Source organism: Corvus cornix, chromosome 6 (genome assembly GCF_000738735.6).
Source record: "Corvus cornix cornix isolate S_Up_H32 chromosome 6, ASM73873v5, whole genome shotgun sequence".
Classification (NCBI taxonomy): Eukaryota; Metazoa; Chordata; class Aves; order Passeriformes; family Corvidae; genus Corvus; species Corvus cornix.
In genome coordinates this window covers 3,158,445-3,181,840 of record NC_046336.1, presented here as the reverse complement: position 1 = coordinate 3,181,840, position 23,396 = coordinate 3,158,445, and the positions used below count along the sequence as shown (strand labels likewise).

General features: G+C 47.1%; 1 protein-coding gene across 3 annotated transcripts in view; it reads right to left on the bottom strand.

The window, feature by feature from the left end:
- Positions 1-23,396, bottom strand: part of CTBP2 (C-terminal binding protein 2) — a 286,616-nt gene that overhangs the window by 128,505 nt on the left and 134,715 nt on the right. For 2 of the 3 annotated variants that reach the window (XM_039553603.1, XM_039553601.1), the window contains exon 1: positions 4,277-4,409. The exons of the other annotated variant lie outside the window; for it this stretch is intronic. The gene's annotated coding sequence lies outside the window, so the exon portion shown is untranslated. Of the gene's footprint in view, positions 1-4,276; positions 4,410-23,396 lie in introns of those variants that run through there. 3 annotated transcript variants of the gene reach the window in all.

Genomic DNA, 23,396 nt, shown 5'->3' with positions numbered 1-23,396 from the left:
AGATGCAAAACTCTGGTTCCAACAGGTGTTTTTCCCCTCCAACTATTCCAGCTGTATTTCTTTTTAATAATCCCATGGAAGTTCCAAATAATATAACCCAGGCTCTCATAAATCACAGCACATCCCAGGAAGTGCTGTTTAAGGCAAAGCTGGGTGGAGCTTTGAGCTACTGGGTGTACTGGAAAGTGTCCCTGTCCATGGCAGGGGTTTGGAATTGGATAAGCTTTAAGGTCCCTTCCAACCCAAAGCATTCTGCGATTCTATGAAAACATTACAGAGCAAAAAAAACCCCACAAGCTTTGGCAAGAGGGCCCCCATGACCTTCCCACAGAGCGCTACTGTGCTCCCCCCTCACCAGATCAAGTCCAACAAAAAGCAAACTCCAGTGTTCCACCTGCATTATCACCTCAGAGAGGAGAAAATAAAACTAAAAAGTTCCAGATGTTTATTCCTGGTTCTTAAAAAATTACTGGGGCTAATGGTGCAAGAAAGGGGAGTGCACACTTATAAAGCACCATTGTAGGACTAAATAAACGACACTGATTCTTCTGTGCTCTGTCACCAAAACTCCTGCTGACTTCACACAGAATGTTATGTGGTGACTCCCTGGTAAAATGCTAAAAATCCTGGTCTCCTCACCACGATGGAGCAGAGCAGAAGGAGAAAACACATGGGCGGCACAATGAAAAGATTTGGTTTCCCCTGCCCTCGCTGCTGCAGAGGATGGTCATGGAATTTTTCATCCTTTCACCTAAATCTTTTCTTATTTTGTTTGGCAAAAGAGAGGGAGGAAAAAACCCCAAACTATGGGAACATGGCATAAGGAGTGACAGTTGGCCCAGAAACACCTGACCACGACAAACTACATTCTAGAATTACATCTTTGTACCTGGGTGTGACAAACTGCATTTGAAATTACATCTTCCAGCACCACAAACAGCAGTGAGGAAAACACCAGCTCCTCCCCAAAACAACTGTGTTATCCCAGTAACCAGAGCGAAACCAGCAGTGACTTGCCAAAACCTCCCCTCCAAAGTTTCAGTGCTTCCTGCAAGAGGGGAGACCAAAAATCACCTTGCACCACCTGTGAGCCCTGACCATTTCTCCTTTCTTAGTCTATAATCTAAATGTCCTTCACAGCTGGGGCCAGGGGTCTGAAAAACCCCCCAATTTCTAGGGTAGGGGTAAGTAATCAGCCCAAACTGAAGAGCTGCTAACCAGCAGCTCCACTCTCCACTTCTTTAACTTACTACAACCAGAATACAAAGCAAAGACAGGAATACTCACTAGATCTGATGTGGGGAGTAAATGTGACACCCATCAGGTTTTATGAGACAGCATCACCCACCAGATCGTAACAAAACACTTGCAAATTGCCAGTGCTGTGTTCTGAGCAGCTTTTCCACTTCTTAAAACATGAAGCCTCTTTCAATTCCCACAGCCAGTAAACAGACCCAAAAAACCCAGGGAAAATTAACCTACCTTTTCCAAATGGTTGGGCAAACCCAGATTCAGGGGTTTTTTTTCATTAGAATATTTCATTCTTGCCAGACTCAGCTGAACTGAAGAAGTTTTATTTGAACTGCAGCCAGCCTGATGGATAAATCAACTTTACTGGCCAAAGGCTTCAGTATGTTACTTCCAGCTCGTGCCTGGGACCTCATACTTTGAGGCTGATGTTTTTCCTGACACAAGGAATATTATCACCAGGTCCCAGTGACAAATCTCTGCACCAAAATGCCAGCGTTAAAGATGACAATTTGTGCTACAGTTCTTGCTGTGGGGAAATTCCTTGGAGTGTTTTCCATCTAGGAAAAGCAGGAGTGGAAAAAGGGCACACTTTTGCCCTTGGAGGAGCGGAGGGGATGAGAGGGAGCTGTCAGCAAAGGGGGCTGTGGGGTGGCAGCTCCGCGGGGCATCACACTCCAGAGCCACCCTGCCAGCCAAGCCCCAGGATGCCACATGAGCTGGAAAACCTTAAAAAGAGGGAAAGCTGATGGCAAGAAAACATCATCTATGATTTGTACACTCTAAAGCTGACAATAAAACCCTGGACCAGGGAAGCATCTCAGTCTGAAATTCTAGGAGAGAAAGGAAAAGCCAAATGCTCCTGCAATCCATGTTTCTAAACACAGGAGAGTGCCACCACTCTGACTGAACTACCTTATTTTCTGTTCAGCTTCAGAAATACTTGGTTATAACTTTTAAAGGGAGAGATATTTTGATTGCCCATGACTGGAAAGAGCTTGGATCAAGTGAGGAACAGCGCACAGCCTCCAGATGCGCCCGGGTTTGCTAACGATGAAAGCCAACCTCTGTCCCCGCTAATGGCTAACAGGTGGGTTTCACAAACGCCTCCAAAAATAAAAAAGCTCCTTTCTAAAAATACCACCCTGGATTCACAATGCCAGATTTTCCAGAAAAATACTGACGATAGCTGACGTTTCCCAAACAACCGCTTTTATGGGAACTTCGGGCTGCCCTTGCAGCAGAAAGTTTTGCGAGGCAAAGAACACAAATCCTTGGTTAAGACTCGAGCCCCGTAGACGGACCCATTCCCTCAGCCAGCTCCAGAGCTCGAGCACAAATCAGCTTTATGGAAGTAACAGATTACAGAACACATCGCTACAAATAATTTTTTTTTTTTTTACTAGAGGATGCGTAATTGAAATGTCTGCGATCCAACAATCACCTCTGAATTCATAAATACCTCATAGTATTCCAAACACACTCTCCTATAATGAGACCGTCTTCAATTTTCCTTGGTAAAGAGACCTTTAAAGAATGCTAAAGCAGGTCGGCGCCCTTATGCACTGATGGAAACAGGAACAAAAGCATTTTGTCACCAGGCATCTCGTCTATCATTAGTTTCCCCACTCTGCTTAAACAAACCTAAAAGTACGTGCCTTTTCTTCCTCCCTCCTCCCCAAACACCCGCAATAACTGCGATTTCATCCCGAAGGAAAGCCACCATCTGTATGGAAACAAGGGACCGTTACCCCGAACCGTCACCGCCGATCGGTTCTTTCCTGCTCCACTAATGTTTTTTAAAACACAGGATTAAAATGTCATCCCATCCCTCCCGTTCAAGGGAGCCGTGTGTATTCCTCTCCTCTGGTCACGGTATACTTAATCAAGTGTGAATGATTAAAGTACTTCAATTAGAGCTACGTACATTCATTGCAGGCAATTCAAAGGCAGCGGAGAAGTGCAGCTGAAAGAAGAAATTACTTCTACTACTTTGAGATCTCCATCTCCTACTTTCCTCCTCCCCAGCACAGCCAGAGCCCTGGGACCCGGCAAAGTACCAGGCGCTAAGCTCCAGCCAGGATTTACCTTGGGGGCACGTCCCTCGGCAGGACAAAAGGCTATTCTTTCCCCCTCAGCAAGTCCGGCAAGTTGGGGGGGGGGATGTTATTTTTTTTTTTTCGTGGGGTGGAGGGGTGTGAAAAGAACAATCTCAGCGCCTAAATCCACGCACCCCCTCTGATTTTCCATTCTAGTGATACCAGGGAAGGGCTTAAAATATCCAAATCCAGAGGGGAAAATATATGTAATAAATAAATAGTGGGGAAATTATTTTGAGCTCTGGCGGCGGGGGGTTGGGGGGTAAAAGGTGGGAGGGAAGGAGCGAGGCGCGGCCCCGCGGACACCGCGCACCTCCGCGGGTTAGAAGCGTGGAGAGTTGCTAAGTGACTGAGGGGCGAGCGCGGTTATTGAGGAGTAATAAAATAATTCTTAAAAAATTAAAGAAAAAATTAAAAACACTAAAACCATTTTTTTTTTCGGAATAGACCTAAAATTAAAAGGGGAAAAAAAAAAAAAGGCAATAACTAAATACACTCATCTCCCCCCCCCCCCCAAAAAAAAAAAAAAACCACATTTATAAACGCAGCGCAAGGCGGCGGCTGCTCCGCGTCCCCTGGAGCATCGGCCGCGCCGCACCGCGGGGTTCCCCCCTTGCCCAAACTTTCCTGCCGCCGCCGCCCCGTTAATCCCCCGGCAGATGTTGTCGGCGGCTCTCGGCACTAAGTAAACAATGCGGGGCCCGGCACAACAAAAGATTTCCCACTTCACCCCGCCGCTCCGCGCCCACCCGCGCAACTTGCGCGGCCGCCTCCCACCACCATCACATTTCCACCCACCCTCCCCTCCTTGGGGTTTTTTTTTTTTGCCTCCTCTGTCCCCCTCGCCGGTGAGACTGACTAAAGCAAAGATGTCCTCGCTTTTCCCTTGTCCTTCTCGCCGGGAAGCGCAGCCGCCGCCGCTCCCTTACCTGCTCCCGGCCGCCGCCAGCCCCGCGCCGCTCTTCACCGCCGCATCCCTTCCCGCATCCACCGCCGGGCTCTGCTTGCCGGAGATCCACCTTAAAAACGCCACCCGCTCGCACACCGCACAAAAAAAAAAAACTTAATCCTTCCCCCCCACCCCCCTTTCCCCGCTCTCCTGCTCCGCCCGCCGCCGCGCCGGGAGCGGACGGGGGCACCGGAGCCCCGCAGCAGCAGCGGAGAGGATGCTAATTGCAACTTGGGGGGGAGGGCCGCTCTTCCCCCCCCCCCCCTTTCTCCTTCCTCTTTTTTTTTTCCCTCCTTCTTTTTTTTCCCCTTTTTTGTTTGGTTTTTTTTTTTTTTTTTTTTTTTTTTTTAAGCCAGAAAGTGCCCGGGCGGCGTTGGGCGGAGCGGCCGCTCCCCCTCGCCACGCTGGGTGAGCGGAGAGCGAGGAGAGGTAGAGGCTCTCACTGCCTCGCTTTTTTTTTTTTTTTTTTTCCTTCTTCTTTTTTCCTTCTTTTTTTTTTTTTTTTTTTTTTTTTTTTTTTTTTGGGCAATAGGCGGGGTCTCTCCTTGCAAACCAATGACACAAACCCACATGGACCAGCCTCGCCCCCTATAGATACTCTTCACTACAAATAGGCTCTCTCGGGGGATTAGTGGATCAGCTAAAGTACAAACAGACGCAGCGAGGAAGGGGCGGGGGGGCGGCGGGAGGCGCCGGGGGGGGGGGGGGGGGGGGGACCGGCACCGGGACCGTGCGGGGAAGGGCAGAGGCTCGGCGGGGCTCCGGGGGCGCGGAAGGGGCTCCGCGGGGCGCGGCGCCTGTTGCGCTCGGCGGAGGGCGGGGGGGGGCGCGGGCAGGGGCGGCCGCCGCCGCCGCCGCCTTTGTTCGGCCACCGGAGCTCAGCGCGCCCGGCCCGGCTCCGCAGCAGCCCGGGCACCGCCGCCGGCCCCGGGGGACGCCCAGCCCGGCCCCCGCTGCCCCGCGCCCTTTGTACCGCGGCCCCCCCGCGCCGCGCTCGCATCCCACCCGCCGGCCCCGCACCGCGGCCGGAGCGGATGCGGGGAGGCCGGCGAATAAAGGCCACCGGGGAATGGAGGCCACCGGGGATGCGCGGCCGGCGCTGTTGACATCCCCGAAGCCGAGGGGCTGCCACGTCCGTCCCCTCCGAGCGCCCAGTTTGCTGTGACCGGGGTGTGATCGCGGCGGGGCGTTCGGCTGGGTGCGAGATAACGAGAGCGCGCTCGGCGCGCATCTATTTGTATTTGTATTCCGTATTACCCCCGTAGATTTGGGAATTAATGTTTTGACAGACGTTCTTCATCTGCTTATCACAAGAATGTGGGCAGGTGGTGATCCCATCTTTTTGTTGTATAATCATCGAGCCTCCTGCATTATATATATACCCCGTGCTTCTCAATCAGCCTGGGAAACAGTACATTCCTTTCCTGCTCGAATAAAACCCTTGAACCAGCTCAATTGTCCATCACAATTAATAAGCGAGCTTCAGTTTTTGTGGATGGAATTGCACGGTTAAGGGCCTAAAGATCTTGATTCTTATAAGCACGTTGTATATCCTTAGTGGATGTTTACACCATGTCCATCATTTGTCCTCCCAGCACCTGCTGCCGGGGGCTGCTGCCGCTGTCCTGCAGAAGCTGAAGCCTCACGTGGCCTCAGCTCCCCAGGATTCCCCGTGGTGTCAGGGCAGAGATGGCCACAGCTGTGGCCACCCCGTGACGCCCAGGCTCTGCACAATGTGGGTACGGCCAGGCACCTCCACGTAGATTTTAGCAAAATTCAGCAGCTTTCAGCTGGAAGATGCATCTAATTCTGCACTTTTCCCTTTGGCAAAAGTCCCTCCAAAGGGAAAACTCTGCCTGCCTGGTGGAAACCTCAACATGAAAATCACCATTTCCGTATTACTGGGACTTCTTGGATTTTCTTTATCGGCAGCACTGCTAACTGTCAAAATATTGTGGGCAGCTCCTTTGCACGTGGAACGTGGGCTGCAGCAGGTGGAGGGATTTGCACTGACCAAGGCCTTGCTCATGGCATTGCAGTGGGGAATTTTTTACACCACGACCCCCCCTCTCTCTTTTCTTTACCCAATTTGCTTTGTTAAACATTACATACACAATGTATGGGGGCGAAGGGCAGGAACACAGCAATTGCTTCTAATAAATAACCTTGAGTTCATGATGTAAACAAAGGCAGTGACATAAGTTGAGGCCAAAGACACAAATAATTATTTCATTACCAGAGCAATTAGGTTACAGGTTGTAAAGGAGAAAGCTCTTAAGCTACACATCTTTGAGTTTAGCAGGGGGCAATCCTCAGGCATGTGGATTTTTCTTCAAACTATTTGGATTGCGATCGAACATTCATCAAGTGTGAAATAGCCTTTGTAATGAGATGCTCGGAAAGAAGATACACACTGGGTTCAGTGGGAGGCCTGCAACGATGGGGTTTAACTTCAAATTGCAGCTTTTAAAACTTCCATTCAGCTGCTGTCCAACCTTGAAGGAGCTTCGGCTCCTCCAGTGTCTCACTGGTTTGTGTAAAATTCGACGTGTGCTCAGAGTGGGGCGTTTTGGCTTCCCAGAGCTTGGGAGCAGCAGTTTTGGAACAAGTAAAAGAATTAACAGCCCAAGAAGAGGATTGTTGTGCTGCGTGCGGGCACAGACCAGACCTCTCTTCTGGTCTCTTTCCTGTGGGTTGTTTCTATATTTTACCCAACTTCTGGACAGATGTTTCAGGCAGTAAGGCTGTTACTGAAAAGGAAGGTTCCACACATCTCTGAGGCACCCAACCTTATGGACTAACTGGGGGTAGCTGTGCTGATAATCCCTACTAGGAGAAGAATAGTCCCGGGAACGTAGCTGCTGAGGGATGCCTGCAAAGCAAAACCAAGCTGTTCCTCTATTCTAGTTATTTTAATCTATCAGTAGCTGTACTGAAAAGTTCTTGGTAACAATTAGGAAACAAGCCCTTCCAGCATCATTTTTTGTGAAATCAAATGAACTTTAAAAAATGTACTTCCTACGATTCCTTCCAGAATGAGAACTGGATGTTTGGGGTGCAGGATTTACATGATGCCCCCTTTTCCCTGCCAGCCAGGGTTCACCTCCCTTGCTGGATAGCACTGCTTGCCCAGTGTTGCAGCTTTACTCCCTAAAATACAACAGAAAGTCTGCAGCCCCTGTGTCGGTACCAGTTCCATTTGATGAATTTGTAATTATTTTTAGTAAGGGATTACATGCTTCTCTTGTGAATAACTTGTTTTCTCTGAGCAGGGGATTCAGGGGAACGGTGATGTTGGGATATTGTTTCCTGACCCACATGCTGGCTCTGAGCAGCTGAGCGCCCGTCACACGAGGCTCTGTCAAGCAGGAGCACAATCACACTTTGCCTCTACACTTCACTGACACGTCAGCCTGGGAGCAGCACCTCCTGCTGCACTGGTATGGCTCGAGGAACTAAAAAAAAAAAAAAAAGTAAATAAAATTTACAGCCTGCTTTTCATAAAGAGGTTGATTTGCAGATGCAAATGTGGGCCTTGATCCTGCAAAGACGATGCTCCTGCGTCGCTTTTATGTAGCGCGAGGAGTCACAGTGACTTCAGCTGGATGATTCTCAGTGCATAAATTTCAGCACCGGCATCTCCCTCCCTGCAGATTTAGAGTGAGTATCTGTTGACTAGAATAGACCAGTTATTTTACTGCTCCGAGTGTTTGTGCAACTTAGTTACTCAGTGCTATGCAGGAACAGGCAGTCACAAATCCTGCCTCGATCCTTCTGAGCCGCATTTGATCGTTAGAAATGAGATTTGGATGTGAGGAGCGCCGAGTATCCAGCACCAACGTCAATACCCCATTTATTTTTTACCAGTTTTTAAAATGTAACTCGTTTTGAGCAGATATGCTGGCTAGGTTGTAATGGATAATCATTACAGTAATTGAGAAGGTGCTCATGGTTTTTTTACAAATGGGTGGCAGGAAACACTTGTTTTCTAGAAATGTAAGTCAAGAGTTTGGTTCATCTGCCTGCAATACAAGTTCAATAAGCAGGAATATGGATACAGTGAGGCATGTTCCTGAAAGGCTTTTGTGAGTGTAAATCTGGAGAAATGGAGAAATGAACTGGTTTATTTTCCTCCGTACTCCACTTTGAATATTAGCACCCTACTTTAACTTTAAAATGCATTAAAAGAAGCACGTCCTTCATTTCACTCCTGTGACTGATGCAAACCAGGGATGGATTTGTTCCAAAATGTATTTGGTAAACTGCTCTGGACCTGAGCATTTAGAAGATGGGTTGTTTTTCTTACAGTTTTGATCTCACACCAGACTGACACGGGTATATAAGCACCATCAAGAACAATTACTTTTAGTGGGGAGCCAAAATTCCAACATTTGGTATCAGTCTTGTAAAAGTTAGTTCATCAGGAGGATGTTTCACATCACTTTTTTTATTATTTACTGTAAGGATGTCATCCAGTGTGAGGGATTGCACCGGTAGAAAAAAATTGCTGTTAAAGGTAGTGTATGATCTTAGATCAGAAGCTTCCCCCTCCATTTTAGGATCAGTTTTTAGAATTTAATTACTGTAACACTATTTTTTACACATTTAAAAGGTTTTCAATGCAGACTTGGAGTTTCATGTTGTAACAGTAACTTAATGCAAGTGAAAAGGACTCATTCATGCCACAAGCTCTCAGTGGGAGCCCAGGGAAAGAAGGGTGGATGCATTTATCTTTTTTTTTTCTTTCTGGTTTAAAAGCACAGTGAATCTTGCTTGTCATCATGAAAAAGAAACCACCAAGGCAGGTTTCAGTGTGGAAGTTGCCAGGAATAACAGTTCTCAGTATTCCATGGGAGTATCTCAAGTGGATTCCTTACAGGAGATGACCCTCATTTGTCCTCTTACACTGATGCTGCCTTGGTGTTTGAGGTGCTGGGTCCCCCAGCTCTGATCCCACACTGCTATGGGTAGTCAATGTGTTCTATAAGGGTCCTGAGACCACAAATCTTCCTTGGTCCTGCCCTTCCTGTGGAAGCAGGACTTGCACATCCTGGGCAATGTCCTGCAGCAGGGTCACGCTGGACTTTGAGCTCCTGCTTGGCAAAGCGTGGGTTATCTGCAGTCTGGGCAGAAACTTTCTCAGCTCTCCCTAATTTTGAAAGAAAACCAAGCCCACTAAAAAAAAAAAAATAGCCGTTTGTGCTCAGCTGCTGCCGCAAGTGCCTCCAGGAGCAGTTGGCTCCTCTGGGCCCCGGCCACGCGCTCCCAGCCCTCCCTGCCTCCTCCCGCTGCCAGCACCAGCATTTGTGCAGCTGCAAGGTGAAGTGGATCAGGGAACAGATCCAGCTGAACACTAATCCTGGGGAAGAGGGGGGGGGAGTTTAAAAAAAAAAAAAAAAAGCTTATTTTCAGCTGGATCTGTTGCCCAGGCTGGTTCTGCCTTCAGCCTCGTGGGACACGTGCTCTCACCAGGAGAGGCTGCAGCGGGAGGAAGGAGCAGCCGGGGCAGGGGGAGCAGGGCTGGGTTTATGGCAGCGCTGGTTACGCTGCCCGAGGAGCATTTGTCAGGCTATGACCTCGTGTTAATGTATTAACTGTGCCCGTGCCCCATGCAGCGGAGGTGACAGCGCTGGGCTTTCACTCCCAGAACCATGACACTGCATTCTGCAGGATCTGGGGGAGAAAAGGCTCCGGTGGAGTTCATGTTTCTCTTTTAAATACAGGGACATGGCTGTGGTGGGGAGACAAGCGTGGGTTCACAGGGATCAGGGTACCCACACACATTATCGGAATTTATTAATCCTCTCCTGGCTTCGACTGCAGCAACAAGTGGGCTGTAAGACCAGCAAAACACCTGGGATCCCCTAATACAATATATAAAACAATTTAGTTCAACAGTACATTGATCGTAATGGTAGCAGTTGTGTTGCAATCTGGGCTCGGCATCGTACTTTCCTCACATCAAATTAAATATAGATTTTGACCGATTTCCACAAAGTCGCACAAATTTAGGGGCCGGGTGATGTTTTACATAATATGTTGGTGTTATCCCTTCTTGGTAAATTTATTCCTGTTGAGAAAGAAAAGGAGTTCCATGCTGAGAACTCTTGAATTGAATCGATGATTAGAACGAGGCAATACATATTACTTCTGCCCTACTACAGCCACTGAATTCAAATCGGTGGGAAATTCTCAAATCCATTTCCCTTCGCAAACATGAGCAAAAGGATGCCAACATACAATAAAATTCTCTTTTCATAATCCTGTTGTGGGGTTTTTTACCCCTGCATGTGTGTGAAATCATTATGCAGAACTGTTGGGGTATATTTATTCCCATTTTCTTCAGTTTATATTCTTAAACAAGGAATTACAAGTCTGGAGAAAAGCCTCACAGAGTGCATGCACATTTGTACCCCCCTTCCATAAAACATCTTAATGTCATCGCTGCATGAGCAGAATTGTTCTGCTGATAGAACACAGGGCTGATGTTTAATCTTTCCAGGAAAGTTTAATGAAAGGTGCTTGAATCAATCTGTCTGGTTTAAAGTTTGAAGGGCATTTGGATGCTCTAATTTGATGTATGTGCCAGGTGTTTCTAAACAAATAGTAATCAGATAAAGACACTTCCTTCTCCCTCTCCCTTATCATGGACTTCCTCAACCTTTACCTTCCATAAACGCCAGCTTGTTTCAATGGCCTCTGCTTCCAGCATCCTGTAATATCTTAATGGGGAACTCTACAGCACCCAGCCTTTAATTCCACAGTTTTTATTGTTTTGTAAGCCAGTTATTGGGAGACTTAACACTAGAATGTCAACAGAAAAGAGTTTGGTTGCAAAATGAAAGGGTGGACTGTGCCTTCCAGGCAGTGTGCTGCCTTCTGGGATGCTGGGAATGTCCCTGCACGGGCATTGCTGGCGTTTGGAGGGAAATGTGGGCTTGTGTTCCTCAGCCCCGACTCACGGCACCTTATTCTATCTGCCACTCACTGTTTGAATTACAGTCATGCCTGGGGCATCATCTGAGATCTGTTTGCAAAGGAGCTGGCCAAAGGGGGTATGACAGATGTCTCTAAAACCCTCAAGGGTGTGGGAGAGGGAATAGGGAATGAGGATGCGCAAATTCTTATAACACAAGAATACATCAAATCACCATTACGTATCAGATTTTACATCTGAGCATCTTTCCCCGTGGTACAAAATTAAATAGTGCATCCAAAATACTGTGGAGCCAAATCACATGATGGGGCTGAAATAATCTTGTGGGATAGAGGTCCATCAGGGGTTACTGTACACAGCCATCCAGGCATGGTCTCTGGGATCATGCTGCTGGCTGTTGGAAGCTAGAAGGGATATTTCTGTTTCTCAGAGTTTGCCCTGGGGCATCCATCGTGATCCATTAGAGACAAGGGCTGGATCCAGCCAGCAGCTCTGACCTTGTCCTCCTTATGCTGGCTGTCTTTGGGAAGATCATCCCAGTTCCAAAGCACCTGCAGGCTGGTGAGTCAGAGAGATATCTGGGGAGCAGAGATGCAGTGGCTGGCGCAGAATCCCTGGGCAGGGCAGGAGAAGCTGCTTCCTGGCCAGCATCCTCCTCACCAGAGCCTGCAGTCTCCCATGCTAATTAGGAACTTACTGGCATAAAACTGAAGCAGTACAGACCTGCACGAGGCCCTCCAAGGATTTCAGTGCCTGGAAGGCATAAGTTGCATTTCATTGATAGTACAATTGTGTCTTAAATCTCTGTGGTCACCAGAGATGTAGCAAGCGTGGTGTCAGCTCGGGAAGGAGTGAGGGAAATGCAGATAAGGCGGCGCCCGTGGATTGCCAGGTGTGATGTAGTGTTGGTAAACAAGTACAAGGGGGCCTGACATGGGTGAGCCTTGTACCCTCCACTGCCATCTAAATAACCCAGGGCCACTCAGCACAGGCTCCTGCGATGGGCACCATCACCAGGTGGGACTGGCACTGGACCTGACCGGGAATTTAAAGAAGGAACAGTGTCCCAGAGGTCTGCTGGGTATTTGGGAGTGATTCCACACATGCATGGGCAGCAAAGCTACCTGCACTCATCCTTCCAATTCTGCATTTTGACTGAGGGGTTTCTTATGGGAAAACAAAGCCCCACAGCCAAATCTCAGCCAGCCCTGCCAAAAGTTGCTCATTGCCAGGTTAATTCAGAACCACAGAATCACAGAGCAGTCCGAGTTGTTGTGTGAGTTGAAGCAAAGGACAACCCACCTGAAAACAGAGCCACTGTCACAGCAGTGACTGCTACAGAGAGGATTTCTGGGTTTTAAACTGAAACAGTTGTACATTGGAAGTCCTATTTTGATATAATTACACTGGTGTAAACATGTCCTGTACCATCTTGCTTATTTTCCTTTCCAAACTGGAAGAAGCTGCACTGGTGTCTGCATTTCTTTTAGAGACTGAATTGTGTCCCCGGGAGGATTTTTGCTGCTTTAACAGCAACTTTATCAAAGCAACAGACCTTTGTGGTGAAGACCAGTTCTTAGTTTCTAAGTAAGCATTTTCACTTTTTAGTTGGCAGTAAACAAGCTGTAGGAATCTGATTCTTTAAAGAGAAAGATAAAAGGCGCAGAAGATCTGGTCTCTTACATTCCCATTTCCTGAATAAACTTCAGAACACCGCCGCCAGAGAAATCAGACAATGATTAAAGTTTGAAAAGACCTCTAAGATGCCTTCAATCTTCGCCATTAAATCCCCAGGAAACCTCAGTGCCCAGGATCTGTGGTCAGAAAAAAAATCACCAAAACACAGAGACAGGACGGATGCTCCTGTTTGTTCCAGTGTCTTTGTGAAAGCACGTGGTGCAATCAGCTTTCTGCTGGGTCCTGCCTTTTAGTACATAAGGTCTTCTCTCCTGGTCTAGGGGAGGTTCCAGGATGAGAAGTTTCTGATCCTGTTCTGTGTCACGTTTTGAGAAGCACTATGTATTCCATGGTGACAGCTAATATAATATAATGTAGTATAATTAATATGACAGGTACCAACTGTGTGTTGATTACGATCAATGATATATTACAGGTACCAGCTGTGTGTATAGACTGTTCTGGTTTGGGATCTTTCCTTGTCTGGGACACATCTTTCTTTTCCTCCTGCTTCCCAGTATGGCCTCTGCTCCATCCCTTTGTATCTCCAAGGTTTTGGTGAGTGCATTCAGTAGCACAATGAAGAGCCCTGGGAAGTGCAGCAGTACTTGGGTGGATATTGGAGGTACAGGCCAGTCTCCCAAACCAGAATTCCATGCAATTCTCTTTCCAAAGCACACATTTGGATGTGACCATATCCACAAACAGGCAGCAACAGGGACAGCTGCTCTCCTTGGGGAAGCAAGCAGAAGTCTTCACTAGCCAGGCTCAAACACTTTGACAAGTGAAGAGGATCTTTCAATTGCCATTGATGCTGTTTTCTAGGGAAATTTTAGTTCATTTAGTGAACCATCTTACTTAAAAGTCAGGTACCTAAAGCTATAGGGGCTGAGTCTGGAGTGATTCTTGTTGAGAAGCTGGGGAGCAGCAGCAATGCCCCTGCGCTGCGTTGGCTCTCAGCAGTGTGAGCAAACAGGAGTTTTATAAACCACAAATGCAATGTGATTTCCAGATAAACTTTTCTTTGTGCCTCTGAGAAGTCTGTTGGGTATGGATCCTGAGCTAAGCAGCTGCTCGTTACTGGAATTAACTCATCCTGCCTTTATTTCTGTGCATTAGCAAGGATGGGAGTAACTCCTGTGCAAAATTCGGCCTAAACTAAAATCCTGGGAAATTGTGTTGGGTAGGGCCTAGGTTTTGTTTAAACAAATAAACAGAAAGTACAAAAAGGAAAGAACTACTCAGAGCCAACCCCAAAGGGATTGTGTCGTGCAAACCAACATTGGCATTCATCCTCTGCAGGTTTTTATCTAATTTAGATAAATATCTAAATCAAATTTCATTTGCAAAACAAAAAGAGGCACTTAATCTAGAAAATATCAAACTGGGAAACTGGGAAACTTTTTCATTTGGGGCTTTTATTCTACAGGAGGCTATTTCCTGAAATCATGATGAATTTGCAAATAGTTTCAGCTGTCCCAAAATTGCACTTTTCAGCAAACAGCTACTTGTCTGATGAAAATCACTCAGCTGTTACCAAGGTCTTGGCTAGCTCTGGCTGTTACATTTCCAATGGGATTTTGCTACAACAGTTAAGCAGGAGCATCCTGGGAGTTTAAATATGGATCATTCCCCCCATCCTGTTGCAACTTCTGCAGCTTCAGCTTTTCCTTGGCTCCTGCGTGCTGGGGGCTGGGGATGTGCAGAGGGATGGCAGCACTGCTGCTGGAGCATCCTTCAGGAGGAAACAAGGACAAGGTGCAGCGTTTGGGATGAAGTCTGAAGGAGTTACAGAGTGTAGTTGGAGAGGGAGGGCTGGATGGAGAGCCCAAGTGGAGCTGGGCAGGGTTGGAGGATCTCTGTGGGAAGAGAAGCATCCTGGCAGCTCCTGGCTGCCAGCTATCAAATATAAATGTTATCTAGTGAGGGAGGCTGGGGGGAAAAAAGGCTTTAAAATCCAGTTTTACACACATTGTGTTTTGAGTAAATATTATTTTAGCTATCTAAAGTATTCAAACTAATCATGGCAGTTTCCTTTAATGCCTGCCATTCCAGGCACAAGGTTTATTTACTGTAATGTAATACATCTTGAGGGAATGTCGTATGCAGATATTAGCAATTAACTCATTAATCTAAAAATCACAATTCTTGCAATTAATAGAGCACTGCACAGTCACTCTAATTACAAACTCTGCACAAAAGGCCAGTCTCACAGGGAACATGTAGCCTCCTAATTAGCCAAGATTTCAAAGGCAGACAGAAAATTGAGATGTTGAGGGTCAGGGAGGGAAAAATGTGACTACAGTGCACTGCGAGCATGTGTGACAGCGGGACTGACAAGCAGTGCATGAAGAGTTCCTGTGTGGGGTGGCACTCCCCTGCCCAGGACAGGTGTGTGCTGTCTGCCCATGGTGCTGCCATGGATTTTGGGGGGAGGCACTGCAGGGACCTGTGGCTCCTCCAGCCAGGCACTTCCCAAACTTTGGCAGGGTGCTCAGACAGAGGAGCCTGAGGAAGGCACTGCTTTGCCTGCTGGGACACCCACGGCCACGCCGGGGGCTCAGGGGTGGGGAGCCCCTCGGGATGTCAGAATGTGGCTCAGCATCTTCTCCCCAGGTCCCACAGGACGGAGCCTCCTGGCTCCAGGCCAGCAAAGCACTTCTGTGTGGTTTAACTGTAAGGACAGGAATAACCCTGCTGGTTTCCTTGGGGCTGCTCACACACTTAAGGACTGGTCGATTTGGAAAAAGTGCTCAGCACGAAGCAGGAGCAAGTCCTCCATGGCTGGGCATGACCTTGCACTCTTTCAGCATCTCGATTTTTCCAGCTGTAAATGGCAGCAACAAGACAACAGTTCCCTCGCTGCTCCTGTGCCAACTGGTGTGGTGGCAGAGCCCTGCAGCCACCCACCTGCCTCTGGAGTCACCCACCTGCCTCTGCAGTCACCTGCCTGCCCCTGGAGTCACCCACCTGCCCCTGGAACCATCCACCTGCCTCTGCAGTCACCCATCTGCCCCTGGAATCACCCACCTGCCCCTGGAACCATCCACCTGCCTCTGCAGTCACCCATCTGCCCCTGGAATCACCCACCTGCCCCTGGAGTCACCCACCTGCCCCTGGAACCATCCACCTGCCTCTGCAGTCACCCATCTGCCCCTGGAATCACCCACCTGCCCCTGGATGGGCTCTGCCCTTCCCTGAGCCAGGGGAGCTGCTGTGCTCGCTGCACATCCTGGCAGGAGCACTGGCCCCCGGGCACTGCAGGCATGCCTGCCAGGGCTCCGGAAAACATCCCCAGGGATGCTGTGGGAAGTGTTTCCTCGCCCAGGCCTCCGCCCAGATGCTATTGTAATCTTTATCTTCAAGCAAGAGACAGGGAGTCTGCCAGGACACGGCTGGTGTTGGTAGAAACTGTTGTCATAAGCTGCCTTAGGGTGGAAAAAGGCTGTATAAGACAAAGCCTGTTTGGCTCACAGAGTAGAAACATGATTGCAGCGCTGACTTCTCTTCCCTTGGATTGTGTCCCTGGGCTCCAGACTCCTGAGAAGTCTGGAAGCTTACGGGTTTAGTCCCAAAGAGAGTATTTTTTTATCATATATTTTTTACTGATCGTGTCCCAGAGATAAACCCATGTGTGGGCAGGAATCTTTTTAGGCAGCAGCAATTTTTCTAGGGGGCACATCCTGTTATCCTTTCTTGCTTACAGGACCCTTTCAACTCAAACCAATCTGTCAGTGACTACAACAACATTCTTGAAGGACACTGAAAGGCCCAGAATAATAATAATAAAAAAATCTGAGATCTTTTGGGGACTAAGAATACTTAAAATGTGTTTGGGAGAGAACTGAGGCAGGTGAAAATGCATCCTAAGGAAAAACACTGTCTATCTGCCACTGATAGGACAGAACTGCACAGAGGGGTGGGACCTTGGAGGCTGAAGTTGGCTCAACATCCCACAGAGAGAGGAAGGCTTGGAAATGATGTCACAGGGGTTTTTTGTCATTTATTGGGCTATGCCAGGAGCTGCTGGTGCTGCTATGGGACAGGGACTAAGCATGATGGTCATCCCTGGAGAGCACTTCACAAGTGGTTAGAAAAGTGGTTAGAGTGGGAAGAAATGTTCATTTCTCTAGAAAGGTGGACCAAATGCTTAAGAAAAAAAGTTTTGCTAAAATTACAGTCTGTGGATTATTGTTTGCTGGGAACAGAGTGATTCTGATGGATTTTTTAATAACAAAGGTTGCTGGATGCGGGAATAAACAGGAGTTATTAATATATCCTTGCAGGATGCCCTGGCTGGGAGTGGGGTGAAGCTGCAAAGATCTCCAGGGCTCTTGTCTTGTCTTTGCCCTTTCCCTCCTTGTCTTAACCCAATTGTGCCCGACCTGGCTCTGCTGCAGCCGGGGCACTGCAACCTGACCTATGGCCAGGGCTGTTGGGAAACTTTGATTAATTAATGGTTGTAAAGCATTGCTAGGGCTTGGCAGGAAAGGCACAACGGGTACATGAAGTACTGGGAAGGAGCACAATGATGTGATGTTTGTGTACAGAAGAACTCAAGAAGTCAAGTTTTCTTTCTTAAAACGTTCTCTTTTTTTGCCTAAGAATTTCACATATGGAATTGCTGTTGTGAAGGGTTTTGTTGCAGCCTAATGACAGCTATTCAAGGGGCAGAAAGTCAGTGTAAATCTTAAAACCTCTCCATGGCTGTCACGTAATTAATTTCATGTTTTATCAAGATTATCTCCCCAAATGAATGATGAGAATAATATGTTTTCAATACTGTTCATTCAGTAATTAATCATTGCAGGCAAGAAACTTCATTTCAAGTGCTAGTAATGTTTATGTAAATTATTAATCAGAGGGTTGAACTAACAACAGATCACTGGATGCCATCCAGGACATATGAGATGTGACCACTTGCATGCACTTCTTAAAAGCAGGAATTTTATCCAGCCATTTCAAATCACTTAGGAAAGCCAGTAAGTTACAGATATGCTGAGGGAAATCATGCTCAGATTTAAGGATTCAGTATTGCACCACGCATTGTAGAAAAGAAATGAAGAAAAATAAAATGTAAAATTTTTCCTAAAGTTCAAATACAGCGGTCTGTCTTGGAAGACAAAAAAGATGATAAAAAAAGAATTGTTAAGTCCAAGCTGGCAGTTATTAGAATAGTAAAAACATAGTGCTTATGTATATAATGGTTTAACTTAGATTAAAAACCATAACTTATCTGAAAACCCTCTTTTTAGTACATTGGGGGTTAAATATGGTTCACAGCAGCTCTCACAATTAAATTGTTTTTCCCTTGCTTCAATAAACTATATTAAAAACCATTTCCTGAAAAGTAAGAAAAGATCATTATTTTGTTTGCAAACCAACCCCGTGTTATTCCTTTAAAGGGGAACCATGTGGAGCTCCAGCACCAGGATCACGCACCCGAGCCCAGGCACAGGCAGCAAAGAGCCCTGCTCCTCTCCCAGTGTTCCACAGAATCATGGAATCCTTTAGGTTGGAAAAGCCCTCTAAGATCATCGAGTCCAACTTGATGGGAGGGGTCTGAGGTTTACAGTCACCTCTTCCCTATCCTCACTGGTAGGGGATAGTATTAAAAGCATTCCCAAGGATAAGAGTGCAGTGTGCAATCTCCAAATGACTGCAGGCTCATGTGCTCGCCACGAGAGCAGCTATAAATGCACCTCCAGCCATGAGACTCGTGTTTCAAAGAAGGAAAATGCATGAACCTGTCACCAGCAGGAAGGTGGGCTCCCCAGGCCACGTGCTGCAGTCATGGCACTGTCCTCCTCCTGTTTACCATCCACCCTCTCCCCTTCCCAGGATTTCTGTCATTATTTACTCCGGAATTTCCACCTCAGTAGGGAAGGAGGATGCTCCTCTTCCCTCAGCACTGGAGGAGAGTTGCTGAGGAAGCACTGGGCTCTCCCACTGACACAGCCAGTGGTTTCTGAGGCAGTCCCTGACGTGGTGCATCCCCACAAGGACACTGACAGCCTGTCGTGGGACACAGGCACACACGGGGTGGCCCTAAGTGGCACCAAGAATTCCCGTTTCCATTCCCTGCACTGGGAGCTGGGTGGCTCCATCACGGAGGTGGCAAGGTTAAAAAAGATGGGGAGAAATGGGAATATTCCTCCAGGCTTTGTTGTGGATGCAAAGGGCCCTTGAGGGATTAAAATATGAAGATGGAAACCGCCATCTATTTTGGGAAATGTTTTCCTCTCAGGGACTAACTCCAAGGCTATTAATCAGCATAACAAGAAGAGGAAGAGACTCTCAAAGATCAATTGCTCCTCGCTGGAGAACTAGTTCAAAATAATTGTATATGTGTTGGGGCTCTTTTTGGTGTAATTGAATGGTACCAAAAGAGTCAAGTATATTTAAGGGATAATCTCTCCTGTGCTGTAGTGAACAAAGCAATAAATGCCTGTTGAGACTGATTAATCACTGAGGAGGTGCCAAGGAGTTTAATCCATCCCAGAAGTCTTTTATGACGAGGATCCTGCGAAGTGGTGGGGATTATTATTATGCACGAAAACTGATAGAAAATTTTTAAAATCCCTTGTCTTTGAAATACACAAATACTATGTTTCTGCAGCTACCTGCAGGAAACCTCCACTCCAGAGGCTGGGATAAGGATCTGCTGGTCAAACTGCCTGTGGACAGGAAAGGGTCACGCAGTGTAATTCCCAGAAAGCTCTCCCATCACCTCCCTCGTTCTGGTGGAGAGGAAAAGCGTGGAATAAGATTCTTCTGACAAAAGAAGCTTCAACAGACAGACCTTTTAGTCTTACAAATCAGCAGGAGAACAGTCATTCGAGCACACAGAAGTGCTCCCAGAGCCAGAAGAGTTTCCTCAGGACCTCTCTGGCTGCACCTCCATCACAAACCACCCAGTGGCACAGCCAGGAACTGTCCCATTTATTTGGGAGTACTTGCTGGATGCAGTAATATATCCCTAAACTATATTTTGGGAAAGATCTTCTTTTGCCCCCCAGTTTCAGCTCAGAATCCCACTAACTCCCAACGTGCTTTATGATAAACAGCAGCTCAAAAGCAGCCTTTATGAGTTGCCATAAAATCTGGGAGGGAAGGCAAGTGCTTCTCCTCATGGAGGTGTAAAGGTGCATTGATCAGGTGCAAAGGTGAGGCTACAAACCTGGGCTGGACGTGGCCATTGCTGGCTCCAACCCACAAAGGGCTGTGTGCTGGGAGTGCACTTTCACTGGCATTGTGCAAAATCAAATGAAAGACATGACAGGAACAAAAGCACCTCAGGGCTTGACTGTTGGCCCTTCAATTCAGTGTGACTTTTGCCATCAGCTTTAGAAAGTGTGGAGTCAGACCCCAAAGGAGACCCACAGCTGCTGTTACCTTAGCAGGGGCAGCTACAGCTGCCTTGACTTCACTTGCACAGGATGTGGTAAGAGTGTTTTCTGGTTAAGGAACTGGATGAGACCCAAGAGATCTGATTTCAGGGTTTATTTCTGCCCTGGACTTCCCATGTGACCTTGGGAATACCGCTTAACTGTGGGTGTCTGTCCCCAGTCACACACCACCACCACCACCACCACTTCATTTCTGGTCCCAAGCTGGACTTTTAGCAAGGGAGGATGGAGGAAGTCGTGCTAAAGTGCCCCCCATACTTTGCACAACATGGCCCCAGTGTTGGCTGACACCTCTGCGATGCAAAGGCACTGGAATTTTGGAGCAGAACACATTTTTCACATGGCATAAAAACCTTATTTTGCCTACCTGATTGGATAATGCTTGGAGCTGTAACTACTCAGGAATGAACCATCCCTAACTCTTAGGAGAATATTTCTGTCTTGATTAATCTAATATGAACAAAAAATATTAGTATGAGAAAAGTCTGAAAATTGCTCTTTATTATTACTTGTAGGTAATAGATGAGTTTAAAATAAAATTCATATTCCCTTCACCTTCTCCTGAACAGTAGCTGGTATTTGATATCAAGAGATTTTTTTCTTATTAAATTAATCAGAACTTGTCAAGTTCTAGGTAATGTCAAGGGTTTGGTTGGGTTTTTTTTTGGGAGGGCTAACTTCAGAATGAATACCAGTGAGTTTGAAAAGGGTATACATTTTTCATTATGTCAGATGAAAAGAACATCCTTCCTATTTGTATGATAGAGCAATAAAAGACATCACTGGTGACTTCAGCTCCTGGGTAATTTTTCACTTGTCTCTCTGGTTCATTTTTCTTTGATCAAACAAAGACTAAAAATACTGTGGCATTTTACTACTTCAAAACTCAGGCATACGTAGACTTTATCTTTCCAAGGGAATACTGGAAACTACTGAATATCTGAATTGCCTGAACTCTGCGGTTTTTGGATGAGGACCAGTTTCACCACGTGCAGCAGAGCTGCAGCATCGCCTCTCCCAGGGCTCACTACAACCCCACCCCAGTGCTGCCCCCAGCCAAAGCACCAGTGGGGCTGAATCAGGCAGTTACAAGCTGGGGGGAGTTGCAATGCCTGACTTTTATCGCTCGAATATTTGAAAATCATCTTAATTCCTTTTTTTTTCCCACCAGAGGAGAAAAATGACTATGTCAGAAGCGGCTCAGGCTCCTTGATTGCTTAACTGTCCCCTCCACTTCTCTGACCCTGATTAATTCTTTGCCCGTGCTGCCTGCTCACCTTTGTCTTTCACTTTCTACCTTCTTGCCATGCTTATCTTCGAGCACTTCCCCTAATCCCACTCACTTCTCTATCATTTATTTTCCTCCTTTGTCCCCAAAATCAATGGCAAAGTTCTTAACTCTTGCTGCCTGAACTTCCTGTCCTTTATCTCACTTCCTCTCCTCTCTGCAGCGGCATGTTCCTACTTCTGTCTCCACCACACATTCATTCAGCGTTTTCTGCAATGCTTTTCCTCCCTTCTCCATCGCTGGCTCTCCACCTTTCCCTGAGCTCCCCTTGCTCCAGCAGCTTTCCCAGCTCACTGGGCACTCACCCTTTCTGCTGAGGCAATGACAGCCCACGTTCTGAAGGGCCTTTACTCCACACCTTCTGTTGAGCTCCTTTGCGGTTTTCCCACCAGTCACTCCACCAGCATCGCTGTGGAACCTCTGCTCCCAGATGTGCCCACATCTGCATCTGCCCCTTCAAACACTTTTGCCTCAATCTTCAACTTTTCCATCCTGGCCTTACAATCGCCTCGATTTCCATGATGAAGCTTTCCCTGCTCCCAAAGCCTTCCCTGCAACCCATCCTCTTTCTTCTCACCATTAATAATCCCTGCTCTCTCCCTCATCTAAACTGCTCCGTGTCTCTTGCCTTTTTTAGCCCGTAAGTGCTTTGGGACAGGGAACATGGATCATCTATGTTTATAGAGTGACTGGTAAATTCTGTGACACTGTATAAATATTTCCTTTATTAATTACAGTCTCCAGCATGAGACCTTTCTTCAAAAAAGGTCTGCAGAAAGGAAATACATATTTTGGCAGCATCTCATTGAGTGTGTTGACCTCTGTGTATAATTTCCCTCGCAGCACAGGAAAGCACATCCCACAGCGATCGCTATCGGTGCGGCAGACACGCAGCCCTCCTTCCGCATGCAGGAGATAAAGACCTGTCTGTTAACCTCCTGTTTGTCTCCACATCATCACAGACCCATTACCTGATAACATTTTAAGCGAGGGTGACGCTTCCTACACCTCGGCTCCTACAATTAGATCTGAGTGTCAGAGAACATCATGTCGGTGCAGGTGAGGAGAAGGGAGGCATTAATCTTCCCTGGCGGCACCCATGCCAGCTGTTTGTCAGGGCTGGAGTAACATTTCACTTCATTCCCTCACTTTGACACGAGGCTTTCCGTGGTGTTCAAGCCTTCCCTGTCAGTGGGCACTGGCTGAGGAGCTCATTGTGTGGATGCTTCCTCAGATGGCCAACAGCTGAGTTGAGTGCTTCTCACTCATATGGCATCTTATGGTGCTGCTGAGGTGGAGAAAAACTCTCTTGGTGCCTGGGCTGAGTGGGGGGCATGGAGGGGCCTTGGCAAGTGAGTGTCCTATGGTGTGGATTAGCTGAGTGTGATAGGGAGAGCAAAGAGATTGAGAAGAAGTGAAAATCCAGGGAGGAAATACATGCTCTTGCCAAAAATACTATAAATAATTCCTGCCACAGGCAGCACAGCCTGGTCTCAATAATGCCCAGGCTCTTCTTTCAAACTTTCCCCCTGCTCTGCAGAGCTGTGTCTGTACAGCCATGCAGACACAGCCATAGAAGTGTCTTTACACTGACATATTTACAATCACTTTTAATTTTTATAGGGAAGCAGATTAAATTTTGTTCATAAAAGACACTTTTTATCATTTTGACTCTTCCCACATTAGGAATTGTACCAGTTACAACTACACCAAGTATCTAAATATATTTTAAATAATCAGCTGCCTTACCCAAATAGATGAATATGAAATGTGTAGAGACCTCACTCTA